At 36.2% G+C, this 16,473-nt stretch overlaps 1 protein-coding gene across 22 annotated transcripts in view; it reads right to left on the reverse strand.

Annotated features, from left to right (window-relative positions):
• BBX (BBX high mobility group box domain containing) overlaps positions 1 to 16,473 on the reverse strand; it is a 279,480-nt gene that overhangs the window by 133,041 nt on the left and 129,966 nt on the right. For 6 of the 22 annotated variants that reach the window (XM_067738990.1, XM_067738981.1, XM_067738988.1 and 3 more), the window contains one exon: positions 6,239 to 6,356. The exons of the other annotated variants lie outside the window; for them this stretch is intronic. The gene's annotated coding sequence lies outside the window, so the exon portion shown is untranslated. The remainder of the gene's footprint in view (positions 1 to 6,238; positions 6,357 to 16,473) is intronic. 22 annotated transcript variants of the gene reach the window in all.

Below are 16,473 nucleotides of genomic sequence, written 5' to 3' on the forward strand. Positions count from 1 at the left end.
CTTATCGTTTTACCTCCACTACAGACACATCCACAGCACCATCATCGGTAGCCTCTTAACCACAGACAGTGAGTCTTACACAGAGTCCCCCATTGAAAATGATAGGCTTAAATCCTGTAAGATAAACTTGTCCAGGTTCATCCTACTCATAACTGTAAACTCTAAATGGAGGAGGGGGATGAGGAAGGGAGGGTATCCCTATGGGTCTTTGAAGTCCCCAGAAAAATGTAAAGGGAGAAACAGGAGAACGCAACCCCACCGCGATTTCACCATCCTTACTGGGTACAAAGAGTAAAAGAGCCAGAACCTCTCAACGAAAACTGTCTTTGAAATTATTTAAATGCAAATAATTTTACGCAGACCCACCAAAAAAATCTCTGGCACATTTTTTAAAGTTTGAAGGAAAAAGAAACAATCCTTGAGTAAGCTCCAGTAAGAGCAGAAGAAAGGCTGTCTTGATGCGCTTTAATCTCGAGAGAACAGCTGACTGGATGATTCCATTCAGTGAAAAATCAGACTCACTCACTCTTGCCCTGGCACTGAGATCTAGACGTTCTCTGACTCGAGAGTTCCAGGGCACGGACTTCCCTAGGTCCAGAGAGGTCCTTCACAGTTGACAGGGTACTAATTGACGAACACAAATCCTGTGTTTACAGGGCAGCTTGAAACTCACAGAAAGTAACACTGCCATCAACCCAGTGTAAGGGCTAAGTAACAGAAATTATTATAAATGGATGAAAACAGCAGCCAAGATTCTCCTAAGCTCAAAACAGACCTTAACCAAAGAGCAATGATGCCATCATTCAAACAAGACACCGTGTGTGGCTAGCACAGAGAAAGGGAGTGAAGTATCCGCCAGCAAAGCACAAAAGAAATGTACAGAATCTGAGGAAGATTTTGTGGGGGAAACAGTCTGGCACAGACACAGAAGAATACCATATTTAGTGATCTTTAACATTACGGTGCCCGGGTGAGCTTCCTAGGAGTCCCAATCCCTCAAAACAATTGTCAGTATTAAAGTGCTGCTGCTCTTTCTGTTCTATTGCTTTTATTTTAAAAAAAAGAAAAGAGGGGCTTCCCTGGTGGCGCAGTGGTTGAGAGTCCGCCTGCTGATGCAGGGGACACGGGTTTGTGCCCCGGTCCGGGAAGGTCCCACATGCCGTGAAGCAGCTGGGCCCATGAGCCATGGCCGCTGGGCCTGTGCGTCCGGAGCCTGTGCTCCGCAACAGGAGAGGCCACAGCAGTGAGAGGCCCATGTACCGCAAAAAAAAAAAAAGAAAGAAAAAAGAAAAGAATCAGTGATTTATTATTCAGATTTAATACAACCTAGTCAGCCTTTCAGAAATGTAGATTTTGCAACTAAGATAATGAATGGAAATTAACTTCAGGAAAACAGACTCATTCCTCACTTCTTTTTCCTCAAAATTACAGACCCATTTGAACATTTCACTGCTTTCTTATCCAGATACAAACTCCCACACAAAATGAATATTGCTATTCTAGCAACACCTAAATTTGAATGAAGTTATTCAGAACTATTTTAAAAAAGATGCTTTTTAGTAATACAGATAAATCTGTATTTTGTATAATTACATGAGTAATTACATAAAGCTCAACTTTGACCTTACTGTTGTATGTATTACTAACTTTGCCGTATAAAAAATATAAACCAAGAGTAAAAATTAAACGTGCAGTTCAAAATTTATTAATTTAGCATTTAAAAATTCCTCTTCCAAGTTAAGACCATTCAGTGGAAAATCTGTAATAAATGCATTTCCTAGTTTCTACCAAAGGAAAATTTTGTATCACTTGTTTATATATATTTATAAATTTTCTACTGTATTTAAACATGATCCAACTTATTAACACAATGGTGCATTTTTAATATTTGCTGCAACTTAGTCATTAGAGAATATATGGTTCTTTTTCAAAAGACATTAAACTAAAATACTAAATGACTAGGTTTTCAGACGCACTTTCAAGTCTGTCTAAATTAAAATACTAAGTGAATTAGTATTACAAAAGAAACTTATAACTGATAAGTTAAAATATTAATGTGAACATTTAATAGGTCAACCTTTTACATTAACCAAAGTCACAATATAAAGGCAGTTAGAGTGAGCATAAAAGGATGTTTCTCTCCATGTATTCCTGAGGAACAAACAGTAATCTGCTCTAGAGATAGGATGGTATTAACTGCTTCTTTCAGAACAGAACATTTGGTGTAATATGGTTTTGTAGAGTTCTGTGAAGGAAGCGGTTAGGAGGAGTGAATTATCACCGGTAGCCTGGATTCTGGGTCCTCATGGCAGGATTGCACAGTAAATCTCCAGTGTTTCACGTGTACTGAGGCTGGAGGTGAGTTTGGAGGTTAACGACTGGTCTTTCACTGAGTACTTTAACATTAAAAACAAAAAAAACCTAAAAAGATTTTTTAAATCCCATTTAGAATTAAGTTAATGTTATTAAAAATAGATCCTCATTTTAAAAGTTTTCTCCCTTTTTCATTTGTTTTTTTAGTTACAAAACTTTTCGCTTGCCTTACTCTCTTATTAACCTAAAATTTGCCTGACTTCCATGGAATTTTTCACAAAGCAGATCCATAATATCTTGACAAGATTCGATTATTCTGTGTCCCTTAATGAAAGAAAGAGCCTCCTTAATGTTGGTTAATGCTCAGATAGACAGCTCTCTGGCCAGGACCCTCAGGAGTGATTGGGCAGTGTTTACAATTTACAGAAAGTTAAGACAGTTTGTGGCCCTTGCCCCGTGTAGTCTGCTCTCTGGCTTCTTTTGCCTCTAATCCAGAGTTCAGCGGTACTCACAAAATGAATTCTGGACAAGTAACAGGTTCAGGAAACACTAGTCATGTGCAAATCCCAAGAGTCAGATAACTCCTTGAAAGGGGTTAGAGCACAAATCTATCTTAGAGTGAGAGTCCCTGCAACAGCTATAGGAAGGCAGCGAGCGAAGGAGTTCAGGTCTCACTCGCCATTTACCTTGGGTTGAGGAGTTCCTAGCAGAGAAACCACAGGAGAAAGGAACGGGCAACTTGCCTCTAGCACCAGATAAAGACAGACCCATAGACTTCAAGGATCCACAACAGTTAAAACCGAAAGTTAAAACCAACACTGACTCAAAGATGGTAGCTGGCAAGTGAAAGGAGACATGGAGCTAGGTGGTACAGCAAGTAGCAAAGGGAGGATGCACTGCCCCACTCACAGCTGAGGGGCTGGGTGGGGCGGGGGAGGAAGAGGCCAGGACTCAAGGTTTTGCGCTGAACAATGCCTGGGCTGCCTGGTGAAAGAAATTGAGAAGCCAAAGGAATGCATTATCCTTTCTCAAAGAAAGATAAATCTATTCTTTCTCCAGAACAAATCAAAGCTAAATAACATGAAGGGAAGTTCGATGTATGCCCCACTTGCTACGGTTATGAGAGACAATAACTGGCAGGTTGCTGTGACATAGCCCGGTAAGGTAGATGGATTCAGGTTTTTGGTAGTGGTGCCCAGACATCCCATGAGAAACTGTATTTCATTTCCATTGAAGATAAAATACAAAAAGGTTGGAGTCAAAAGGGTTCTTACAGATCACTGTTCTACCACTCTCATTTTGCAAAAACCCAGAGTGAAGCTCAAGAAGAAATGACTACTTATGGTTTACAAAGCTACCCACAGGCAGAATTGTTTACAGTATGCATGATTTTTGCCCACTGCTTTTAGGGTAATTATTATTGCTGAGCTGGGAAAAGGCATTTCCGTCCTTACTACATTTACGTCTTTCCTTTCTTCATTCAATAAACATCAATTGATTAATAAGTACTAGGCACTACACCAGAACCTGGAAGACTCCCCTGGAAAACCTCAGAAAATGAATGTGGTAGATAGTGGTACCAAGTTTGACAACAGGCAAAACACTGAAGTCAGTCAACTAAAATCACAGACCATCAAGTACAAAGTACCAAGTTAGGAGGAACTGTGATATGAAAATTGGAATGGATTGTGCAAGTATAATCAGATACCAAAAGAACCAATGGCTGAGAAAAACAGAAGTAGGTGAAGGACAGAAAAGGGGAAAGAGTGGCAAATAGAAGTTGTCATTTACTCGAGCTTTTGGGACTTTCGCAACACAGAACAAAACACAGGTTGCAAACAGTCCTCTGTAGGTCACTCCTTCTCTATCTCAATTCAAATTAAGGAAAAAAGAAATCAGTAAAAGATGTGTACATTTCTCTGCCCAAACTATCTTTAGAAGGCAGGAATAGCTGACAACTTTTGTTTAACATGAGAACATTACATTATTATGATGTAGTTTTCCTGGGAGAAAACACTTAGCTAGCAAACATACCCAGCTATTTCAGGATGTCTGGACTTAACTGGGTTTGAGAAAAGGTGTGAGTGACAACTGGAAAACTAAGAAATACAAGCAGCTGCTGCAAAGGATGAAACTAATTTTTAAAAGGTCATCAGGATTATTGCTAAAATGGTGTTACAGGCAATTTACAAAATTATTTTTTTAAAAATCTAGTCATTTTAAAGAACTATATAAGAGATATAGAATGAGAACACTTATACTCAGCTAGAGGGAGGATTAAGATGTAACAAGTTCTATGTAAATCCATTTGCCATGATCCTACAGAGTTTGAGGTTGGGTTGACGTAGCATTTCTACCCATGAACATATATCCTAGAGTGCATAAAGAGGCATGAATAGGACTCTCAAGACTTTTTCCTTTGCAGTTTTATCTCCCATAACAAAAACTGGAGACAATCTAAATAGCCATCCAAAGAAAGTGGATAAATAAATTGTGGTATTTTCATACAATGAAATACAACTGTGATCATAAATGAATTACAGGTATAAGAAAGGATGAATCTCTCAAACATGCTGAGTGGCAAAATAGGTGTTGCAAAAGAAAACATATAGTATTAATATTTATATAAAATTCAAAAACAAGCAAAACTTAATGTAGGGGATACATAAAACGTGGGGAAAAACTATAAAGGAAAACATGGAATTAATAAACTCAACATTCAGGATTGTGGTGGTAGTTAAAGAGAGGTGATGGAATCTGGGCCAGGCATAGCTCTATTTCCTAAGTTAGTGGTAGGTACTCAGTTATTCATGTTAATGTTATTCTTTGTATCTTATTCACATGTTATAAATACTCCTTGTATATATAGCATTTTCTAAATACTATGAGGTTTACTTCTATTTTTAAAAAGCTCTCAGAAATAACACTATATTTAACAAACTATTTTAAAGGTACGTTTTAAGTATCTGCAAGTAACAAGTACCTAGCACACACTCAGGACTTTATAAAATTATCTCTTTTAATTCACAGAGCAACTCTCTGAGGTAAACATTTTCATTTTACATAGGAGGAAACTGAGATGTCTGTTACGTAGATTGCCCAACATTACATAGCTAGCAGCGGTAGAATTCAAACCATATCCAACTCTGAAAACCATGGTGCGCCCGTAGGTAGGACTATCTAAAATACAACAGCACAGATAAATTTCCAACATAAACACAAAACTGACTTGTTATACTGAAGTTTACTATTTTAATTCATCTTAGCATTTATAATGCAACCCTAGATCATATTCTAATATTGACAGTCTGTATTAACTTTATGTCACAGTACCTCATTATTACTTCATAATCACAATTTACTGTTAAACTCTATAAATTCTAAAACTGGCAACAGATACTAAGTATGTTTATGGAAATTCTCAATTTGGCTGTACTTCTTTTCATAACTTGACTTCCTCTAGGACTGGAAGTTTAAGGAAAGTTAGCTGCTGGTAGGCTGAAACACAGCATTCTCATTTCACTGCCCTCCCATCAGGGACTCGTTCGCAAGCAAGCAAACAGGCTTGCCAAGTGAGAAATTATTCACTTCCACCCTCTTTTTCCTCATCTTTCTTCCAATAATACTTCAAAACCTAATTTTAAACTCATGCAGGAAACCTGATTAATACCACCTGCTTTTCTCTACTCCATTAACTCTGGGCCTCTTTGGCACACATACAACACACTCACTTATATAATTATTTGTCAGCTTTGTACTTCAGTGTTGTTTTCATTTGCATGTGTGTCCAGCCTGCAAGAGCCACTGAAAAGTGTTTACAAGTTTATTGCTTCTGAGCTATGCCCTAACTCATTCTTCTTTGCCCAAAGCACCATCAACTGTGCTCCGTAAACAGTAGTCACTTAATAAATGCTGATTGACTTACTACAGCAGAACAATTCGCCTCTGGTATTTCTCAATGTCCCAGTGACTCCTCCACATCTACAAACATGCTGGAGATGATACCAGGTACCGTTAGAGGCTTGGGGTCTTCCTGAGGGTGCCTGGGACAAGAAAAACACAGAGAGAGACCAAAGACAGTCAGGAGAAACACAGAGAGAGGGAACATGGAAATAAACAGAGGACAGAACAGAGTGAGAGGAGTCAAAGAGTCAGGAGTTACGAGAGACACTCAGAGACAGGGAAGAGGTCAGCAATCCAAACTTGGGTTTTAGGTTGGAAACCACATTTTTGGTATTATTGACTCCTATTATAGGTGCATTCATGTTACTAAATTTATGATATAACTGACCACTTCAAGGTTATTTCTAAGGTTTTTCTGAGCTTGTAACTTTATCTATTAAAATTCATCTTTATGTGGTAGCATCTTTGGAGACCTACACACAGATACAAACATGATTCTCCTATTAACCCAGCTGTAAATAAGGAAATATTTTTCTAATTCTTCAGTTTAGAAACTGGTTACTTCAGAGAGGTAATGTGACTTGCCCAAGGTCACAAGCAAGAATATGATCATTGGGGCCCCAAATCTTCTGATTCCGAACTCCAGTGCCTTTTCTGATGTCCTATGTTCTCTATTAGAAATGAATCATATATAAATCCAAACTGTTTTTATAAAATAAAGTACAAACCACACATTCAAGATAAAACTTTCTATCTGTTCAGACAATGAACTGCTGAGGTTACTCTCTTAGGATACTTTACTTCAGAGCTTCATTTATTTAAAAAAAATCTATCAGAAAAAAATAAAGCAGAATAAAACTATATCAGAATGACAGAAAATTTCAAACACAAAGGAAATTACGTGAACAGGCACTTGACAAAATTTTAACATTTTTAAAAAGGAGCCAGAGTTAGTTCATTGCTTTTACAACTGTAATTTCAAAGTTTTGGTGATTCAACAAATTTCAGCTGAAAGATCAAAAGCTCCACATTTCAATGAGTTCTTACATCTGAGTACTAGTAAACCTGTCTCAAACATGTTCTCTCATGATGTCGCGTACCTAAAGTCTATACTGCAATTCTATTTCAGGGTACTGCATATAGTAGCAATGATTTAATTGTAATCAATTTTCTGTAATTGTCAGAAAAGCTCCTTTGATACAAGTGTAATAAGCATGTGAGTGGATTTCACAGCAAGACAATAAGACCACAAAGAAATTTCTATTCAATTGTGTATCAATATTTTCCCATGTTCAGCAATTTTTTAAATTGTCAAATCAGGCCTAAAGTACAGTACTGTTCTGCCCTCTAGTGACTGCCTAGGTTCTGTTAACTACATGTGTTTTTTAATTGCTTTTTGAGCAATACTTAGGGTTTGTTTTTTTTTTTAAATACATATGACAGTGCTTTTTTATAACTGAATAGTGAACAAAGGGAACTGGTCAAATTTAAGATACGGCTTGTGGTATGAACACAATGCAGGAAAGATAACACAATTTCTTCTCATAAGGATGGTACACCTAAGTATTACAAACAAAGAAAGTTTATATCATTTATTTGAATCTTTATTCATATTTTTATGTAATTTATTTGGAAAGGCCAAAGAATTACATTCAGTTTCTTTGCTAAAAACTTTACAAGTGTCACAACTATAAATCCCAAGTTGGTTTAATTATATTATTTTGGAGTCTGAGGTATCAAGGCAAGTGGTACTACATATATCACACATAGATGAACAATTTTCTAATAATTATAACAGAGCCAAAATATGCTTAATACAAAACTATCCTGAACATTATTTACCTTTAACTGTTTCAAGTGGCACTTTAGGATTTTTCTGAACCTCAGTGTTGTCTTTAAAATATTGTTACTTTATATGTGGAAACATTCATCAAGGATGGCAATTAAGACACAATTATTACACAGAGATTCACCATAGTATTTTGATGAAGGGTACTTCTTTCCCTCTTAGTTTCTCTTGCCATAAACCTCTTGTAAGAAACCAATGCATCTCTAGAACAGCATTTCTACACTCACTAATCCTAAGCATACTACTTCTGTGTCTACACATTTATGTTAAAAACAAAATTACATTTGTACACATGAATGTAAAAGGATACCTGAACATGTGAGGATAACCCACAGGCAGTATGGTGGTGTGGTTAAGAGCACAAACCCTGCAGCCAGACTGCTTGAATTCCAGCTCTGCCCCTATTAGCAGTATGACCTAGGGAAGATTACTTAATTGCTCTGTGTTTCAGTTTCCTCAGGTACAAAATGGGAGTAAAGAGAGACACCTACCAATAGTAATGTTTTATATCTTCATAAGTATTTGGGTTATACAGGTACATATATGAGATTATCAAAATCCAGAAAATATATGTTTAAGATTTGTGTATTTCACTGAATGTAAATTTTACATCAAAAGAAAAGACTTGTACATAAATACTGAGCTACAATCAATAATATACATGCTGAAGTAATTAGGGGATTTGCAGTGATGTCTTTTAAATGCATCAAAAAGAAATTGAACTGATGATGGATGCACAGATTATAGGTATGTAATAAAATAAGTATAGTAAAATGTTAATGGTTAAAATCTAGGTGGTGAGTATAAACATATGCTATATGTTTGAAGTTTCAAAATAAAACGTTGAGGGGGAAATACATCTACCTTTCAAATAGTTGATGTGAAGATTAAATAAATAAGGGAATTAAATATACAGAAGAGAGCCTGACAATCAACAGTAGAGAATGGCGATATGTTTAAGCAAATGAAACTATTCATCCCTAGTTGGAAGGAAAAGGTGAGAAAGTAATAAGGCATTGGGCTCCAATTGGGCTCCACTGGACCAAGTAGTTGCCATCAAGGTTGTTAAAGCTCAAATTTCAAATATTTACATCATTAATTTGCATGGGCCATGTAGAGAACATGGTCTTTGAAAGTCAGAACGAGCTGATTTGAATCCTGGCTCTGTCTTCAATCACTCAAGAAGCTCAGACAATTTATTTAAATGTTCTGAGCCTCAGTTCTCTCATATATATAATATGAGAGTAATGATACCTACATCTAAGAGTCATTGTGAAGATAAGAAAAAAATACACACACACATACAGAAATTAGCACATGAAATGCAAATAATAACTACTGCAGTTCTTTAAAATTATAATCATTATTACTACTTAGGGTGAGTCTTTAAAATTATAATCATTATTACTACTTAGGGTGAGCCTTTTATACCCTTACAACTATTCTCTGCAGATGGAAACAAAAGTGGCTATGTATCTGATTCTAACCTAGAAATTTCATGTGCAGGTGGCCCTACTAATCCAAAGAGCTTTCTACAGGATCTTTATTAAAACAGTAGGCCTTTCTAAAAGTACCAGTGTACTTAGAGTAAAAGAAGAACTGGCAATGACAGGGAATTCACTTACCCCTCTGTAATGCCAATTATAATAAATGTAAGTCCTACGGGTGAGGCATTTAGGAAGTATGTTTGCTGATGATATTTTAAAGAAAGTCACACTTAGTGTATCTGAGGAAATAATATTAGCATCTGGATAAGATCTGATTTGAAACAGTCTTAGGTAACACATTTAAAGAAAAGAATATTAAAACTATATTTATAGAAGATGAATTCTATGCTCCCAGGGAGTGGCTTTGAGTCATTATAGATTACTCCACGAAGACAGTGGCTCAACATAGTTTCAGCTAAAAATAGAATCAAGAAAGTGGAAATGAAAGGGGGAATATTGAAAACATATACACAACTTGGCTTCTTCCTTGACTACTCTACAAAAACTGCTTCTCCAAATGTAAATCAAAACCACAGTATCAGAATGGCTATCACCAAAAAGTCTACAAATAACAAATGTTGGCGAGGATATGGACAAAAAGGAACCCTGGTACACTGTTAGTGGGAGTGTAAATTGGTGCAGCCACTACAGAAAACAGTATGAAGGTTCCTCAAAAGACTAAAACTAGAACTACCATATGACCCAGCAATTCCAATCCTGAGTATACATCCCAAGAAAATAAAAACACTAATTCGAAAAGATATCTGCACCCCAATATTCATAGCAGCATTATTTATAATAGCCAAGGTATGAAAGCAACCTAAGTGTCCATCAACAGATGAATGAATAAAGAAGATGTGGTATATATGTGTGTATATATATATGTGTACACACACACACACACACACACACACACACACACAATGGAATACTACTCAGCCATAAAAAAGAATGAAATTCTGCCATTTGTAACAACATGGATGGACCTAGAGAGTATTATGCTTAGTGAAATAAGTCAGACAGAGAAAGATAAATATTGTATATTATCACTTCTATGTGGAATCTAAAAAATAAAACAAATGAATATAAATGAATATGACAAAACAGAAACATAATTATAAATACAGAGAACAAACTAGTGGTTACCACTGGTGAGAGGGAAAGGGGGAGGAGGGGCAAGGTAAGGGTAGGGGATTAAGAGGCACAAATATTATGTATAAAATAAACAAGCTACAAGAATATATTGTACAGCACAGGGAATACAGCTAATATTTTAAGATAAATTCGAATGGAGTATAATGTATAAAATACTGAATCACTATGTTGTACAATATAATGTTGTAAATCAACTATACATCAATAAAATGAATTATTTTTTTTGAAAGAAAACCCCATTTATTTATTTTTATACATTAATTAATTAATTTTTGGCTGTGTTGGGTCTTCGTTGTGGTGCGCAGGCTTCTCACTGTGGTGGCCTCTCTTGTTGTGGAGCACGGGCTCTAGGCACACGGGCTCTAGGCACACGGGCTTCAGTAGTTGCGGCTCACTGGCTCTAGAGCGCAGGCTCAGTAGTTGTGGCACACGGGCTCAGCTGCTCTACGGTATGTGGGATCTTCCCAGGCCAGGCCTCGAACCCGTGTCCCCTGCATCGGCAGGAGGACTCTCAACCACTGTGCCACCAGGGAAGTCCTGAATTAATTATTTTTAAAACTGCTTTCTCCAAAGGACCCATGGATCACCTAACCCAAACACCCTTTTTTTTAAAAAAAAAGATTTTTTTTTTTGGATGTGGACCATTTTTTTTAAAAGTCTTTATTGAATTTGTTACAATACTGCTTCTGTTTTATGTTTTGGTTTTTTGGCCACATGGCATATGGGATCTTAGCTCCCCAACCAGGGATCGAACCTGCACCCCCTGCACTGGAAAGCAAAGTCTTAACCACTGGACAGCCAGGGAAGTCTCCCCAAACACCTTTTTTAAGCATTAAATGTCTCTATTTTTCTTGAAAACTCTTTCCCATCTTCCTTAGCACTATATTGCTCTTCCCACTAAAGACCTGATTGTTCTTCTTTCCTTTAGAAGTCTCTTAACAAGTAGGTAGGTGTTTTCAGAGGTTCTGTCTTAGCCATATTTTCTACTTTCACCAATTTTCAAAGTTTCAGCTCCACCCCTCTCTTAAGCTATACCCATCTTCAACTGGAATCTCTTCCAAACTCACATCAAATTCATAAATGCATCCTATACATAATCACATGGATACTCTCTGCATTTCAAATCCAATCCACCCCAAACTTCACCTTCCCCTCCCATAAATCAGTTTCTACTACATCTCTCTACATATGGTAGTAGGATTATCTAAACATCTACACTTAAATTAAAAACCTACCTCTGACTTCCTTTTCAACACCCCCCCACCGCTTCTTTCCCTCTTACGATTCCTTCTACATCCCCAACACAAGTTCAATCTGTTGCTAAATTCTACACATTAGTAGTTTGGTTCAAGCGATAAGACAGGATTTGTATTCTTTGAGAAACAGAGTGAAAGCTAAATTTACAATCACTAAAAACACACAGAAACACACACACACAGGCTAAATAGTAGTAGGCATCAGACATTTGAGAAAATCATTGAAGGAATCCTTAAAAGTGAGTATCCATTAATTTTTGCCTTGCAAACTGGGAGAAGATTTATTTGATTTTGTGAGTTGGATACCTCAATCCAAAATATTTTAAGATACATCCAGACAGGGTATAACCTTCATAATGTCTCCCACGATGGTCCTATTTACAACTCTCAAATCCTATTAGAAAAACAAATTTCTTCTTACCTAGGATATGTATGCTAAAGCCCCCCAAACCAAACTTTCCAATGCCTACCTCTTTTCCCTTCCAATACATCCCATTTATATTGTCTACTCAAAAATTTTCAGTGGTTTATCTGCCTTTAAGAAAAAAAAAGTAAACTCACTGTGACTTTCAAGACCCTCTTACATCTAGCTTGCGACCAAAATTTCCCATTTTACCCTCACAAACATCCCATCCAAATGGCAAAAGGATGGGCATTCCTTGAAGATATTGTGGATTTGGATCCAGTCCACCTGAATACAGCAAATATCAACATAATAAAGCAAGTTGCACAAATTTTTTGTTTTCCCAGTGAATATAAAAGTATGTTTACACTATACTGTAGTCTATTAAGTGTGCAACAGCATTACGCCTAAAAAAATGTACATGCCTTAATATTTTTTTATTGCTAAAAAATGCTAACCAACATCTGAGCCTTCAACAAGTCATAAACTTTTTATAATAATAACATCAAAGATCACTGACCACAGATCATTATGATGAATACAATAATAATGGAAAAGTTTGAAATATTGCAAGAATTACAAAAATGTGACAAAGAGACACAACGTGAGCAACTGCTGTTGGAAAAAAATGATGCTGATAAACTTACTCGACATAGGGTTGTCTCGCCTTCAATGTGTAAAACATGCAATATCTGCAAAGCACAATAAAATGAGGTATGCCTGTATTCGCCTTCTCCAGACTTCTGTATTTACTCCTCTGTGTAGTCTTCCCTGATATTACTACCTGGGATTTTAGATCCTCCTCAGAACTCTTAATGAGGTTTATTTATCTACCTTTATTCTACCTAATTAGTTTGCCTTCTATTACCACATCGTGACCTTGACAGTGTCTAACACTTTGCACATAGTAAACATTTATCAGATAAACAAACCGAGGAGCAGAAAGTATATTACTCTATCTTTAAATAAAACATTTTTCCAATGAGATTACTATAGGGAGTTCAGGTTCTAAAAAGGAACACAAGAGCTGGAGAAAGAGTGCAAACACTCCTCACTTTTTTTTTTTTTTTGCGGTACACGGGCCTCTCACTGTTGTGGCCTCTCCCGTTGCGGAGCACAGGCTCCAGACACGCAGGCTCAGCGGCCATGGCTCACGGGCCCAGCCGCTCCGCGGCATGTGGGATCTTCCTGGACCGGGGCATGAACCCGTGTCCCCTGCATCGGCAGGTGGACGCTCAACCACTGCACCACCAGGGAAGCCCACTCCTCACTCTTATAGGTGGGCCATAAAGGTTTAGAATTTCAATATACAGTACACTAATAATTGAAAAAATATATAACTAAAGTCTATAAAATCCATAGTTGTTATGGTTAGAAAGTTCACATATTCGACTAGGAAAAGGCAAAATTGCTATAAAAAGATCACAAATACCTAATACATACATGCTAACTTACAGAAAAGCTTTTTGAAGGAACCAAAGTATTTTCATAGATGGTCCTAAATCATCTTCAAAACCAGTTTAGATACACTAGAGATATTCAAAATTAATAAATAAAAGTTACTAGGGACAAAGGACAAAGGTGTACTGCTTCATGCTCATGTGCATGAAAATTATTAGAAATAAAAATACTTTCTTCTCTTGGATCAATTAATTGTGAAATGCTAAGCCAATGACCTAAAATGAAGGGAAATTTTGCTTGTCTAGTTATGGAAGAACAGAGTAAGGTCATGAGTTCACAGCTGTTTAAAATTTTTTTAATTTTTTATAGTTATCAGGTTGAGATAATCAATTTACAAAAATAGCTCTCATACTTTAAAATTCATTAAGAATTTATAATATAGCTCCTTGTTTTGTTAAAATAATTATAGTCTTTGAAGAAAATTGTATAATTATAAAAATGTACTATTATGCTTAAATAATTTACTTGTTGTTTGAGGTGATAATTTTGTTAATACCAACAGTATGAGATGATAATATTCCTGAAATAACTATAATCCACTGAATGATAGATGACTTATGTCCTAATACTTTCATATATTTGAGCTTTGATTATGCTTTAATAAAATTGCAAAGTTAAATTGGGCAAAGTATAATTAAACTCAAACATCTATTATTATGATTGTATAGAAAATATTTTAAGATATCTAACAATATAAAGAATAAATGTTATTCTTTCCTAATGGCTTAAAGCAAGCCAATCCTGTATTCTATAGACTTTTAATATAAGATGTGCAGTATAATGACATTTCCCTTGTTGTGAATAGAGACAATAACATGCTTGAAATTCCATTTCAAGGAACAGTTAAAGCAGTAAAAAAAAAAAAAAAGTCAAACGCCACTTTTGACCCACTGTCATTGTGAGAACAAACATTTTCTTAGCAACCCTGCCATTGTGCTGAGTTGGCAGTGTACCCTGCAGCACTTTTAATCCTCTTAAGAACCTTACATGGTCAGTATTCACCCCATTTCACAGATGAAGTTAAGTAACTTTCCCACAGCCCAATCAGTAAACAACTGAGTTAGATGTAGTCTTGTGTAGAGTCCATCTGACTCCACAGCCTATGCTTCTGAGATCAAATTACAGCCTAAAAAAGTGATCCATTTAAATTTGTCTTCTATAAGGAAATCTACCTATCCATAGGAATCTCCAGGAAGCAATAGTGATCATTATGCAGTTGACAATCCAGAGGCAAGAATAAGAATGTTTATAAGCATTAGGAAGTAAAAGTTCTAAAATATTTTTCACAGGCACATTATGAACTCTAATGTATGGAATAGTTTATAATAATAGAAGTAATCGGTAAAAAATTCTATGTCTTTGATGATTAGGTAAAAATTCATAAAGAAGAGACATAACTGGGACACCTTTACCATCAACAAGATAGATTTATGTTCTCTAAAAAGTGAAACTCTCAGTGAATAATAAGGAAAAGCAGCACCCATTATGTTAACAGGAAAAACTAAACTTTCGAACTTGAAAACTATCATCCTTTAAGTATTCATTTCACCAAATGAACTGAAAGATGAGCTGTATGCGTCATCAAATGGCAGGACAAAATGACTGCTATAGGAAGAGGTTTGGTACTTAAACAGGGGATTGACAGTGGCTGCTGATTTCAAACTTTTCTCTATTTTCTCTTTATATAATACACCCATTTGATGATATGGCAACTCTAACAAAGCTGAAAACATAGCAGATATTCAAAAACAATATTAAGGTCATGGTTCAATTTCAATTCGTGTCCATCCGGGTGCTGCCTGGATAGATAGATGGACATATACTCCTCTGCATGGATACATCTCACATTCTGTAGGTTTCACTCTCTCTAATCTTCTAATTAGTGTGGCAAAACTAAGAATGCTTGGGACACTGTTCATCACATAAATGGTATCTTCTTATTATTTAAGCCTTATTCAGAAGCCAGTTCCTCCCCATCTAGCTGGCTCTTTCAAGAAACCTGTACACTGTATGTGCCTATGATAATTCAACACCTTAAAACATTACATTCCTGAAGAGGAATACTTCTGCCTCAAAGAGATGCTTGGTAATAAATGACTTTACAATAAAAGTTAAGTAAACACTGAAATAATTAGATAACTCATCTACTTTTTAAGAACAGTAATATAACCATGGCAGAGGCAGAACAACTGCAAATTGAGCAAATTATAAAAGTCTATAAAACCAAAACACAATGCTCTTCTCTAACATCTTTATAGATCAATTTGAATATGGAAATATCCTAAAAATAGTACCCCTAAGAATAAAACATCTAAATGTCGACTTTAGTCAACATTTCGGTTACATGTTAACTGAATCCAGGTACCATATAGCATCTCTTTAGGCCCAGCCTGAACCAATCTGCCTTCCTTAAATCTCAGAACCTTAACAGGCACTCCACTCACAGGGCCACTGATGGAGTGTTAGGGAAGTACGTGGCAGAAGGCTTACAACTCTTAATAAACCCCTGCTAACTCAATGTACACCACAAATGAGCTAACAGCTACCCAGAAATTTTTTGCTGCTCATTTTAAGTTCTTTTTTAATTTTTAAAATAAATTTATTTATTTATTTTTGGCTGCATTGGACCTTCTTTGCTGCACGCGG

This window comes from Pseudorca crassidens, chromosome 5 (assembly GCF_039906515.1).
Source record: "Pseudorca crassidens isolate mPseCra1 chromosome 5, mPseCra1.hap1, whole genome shotgun sequence".
Classification (NCBI taxonomy): Eukaryota; Metazoa; Chordata; class Mammalia; order Artiodactyla; family Delphinidae; genus Pseudorca; species Pseudorca crassidens.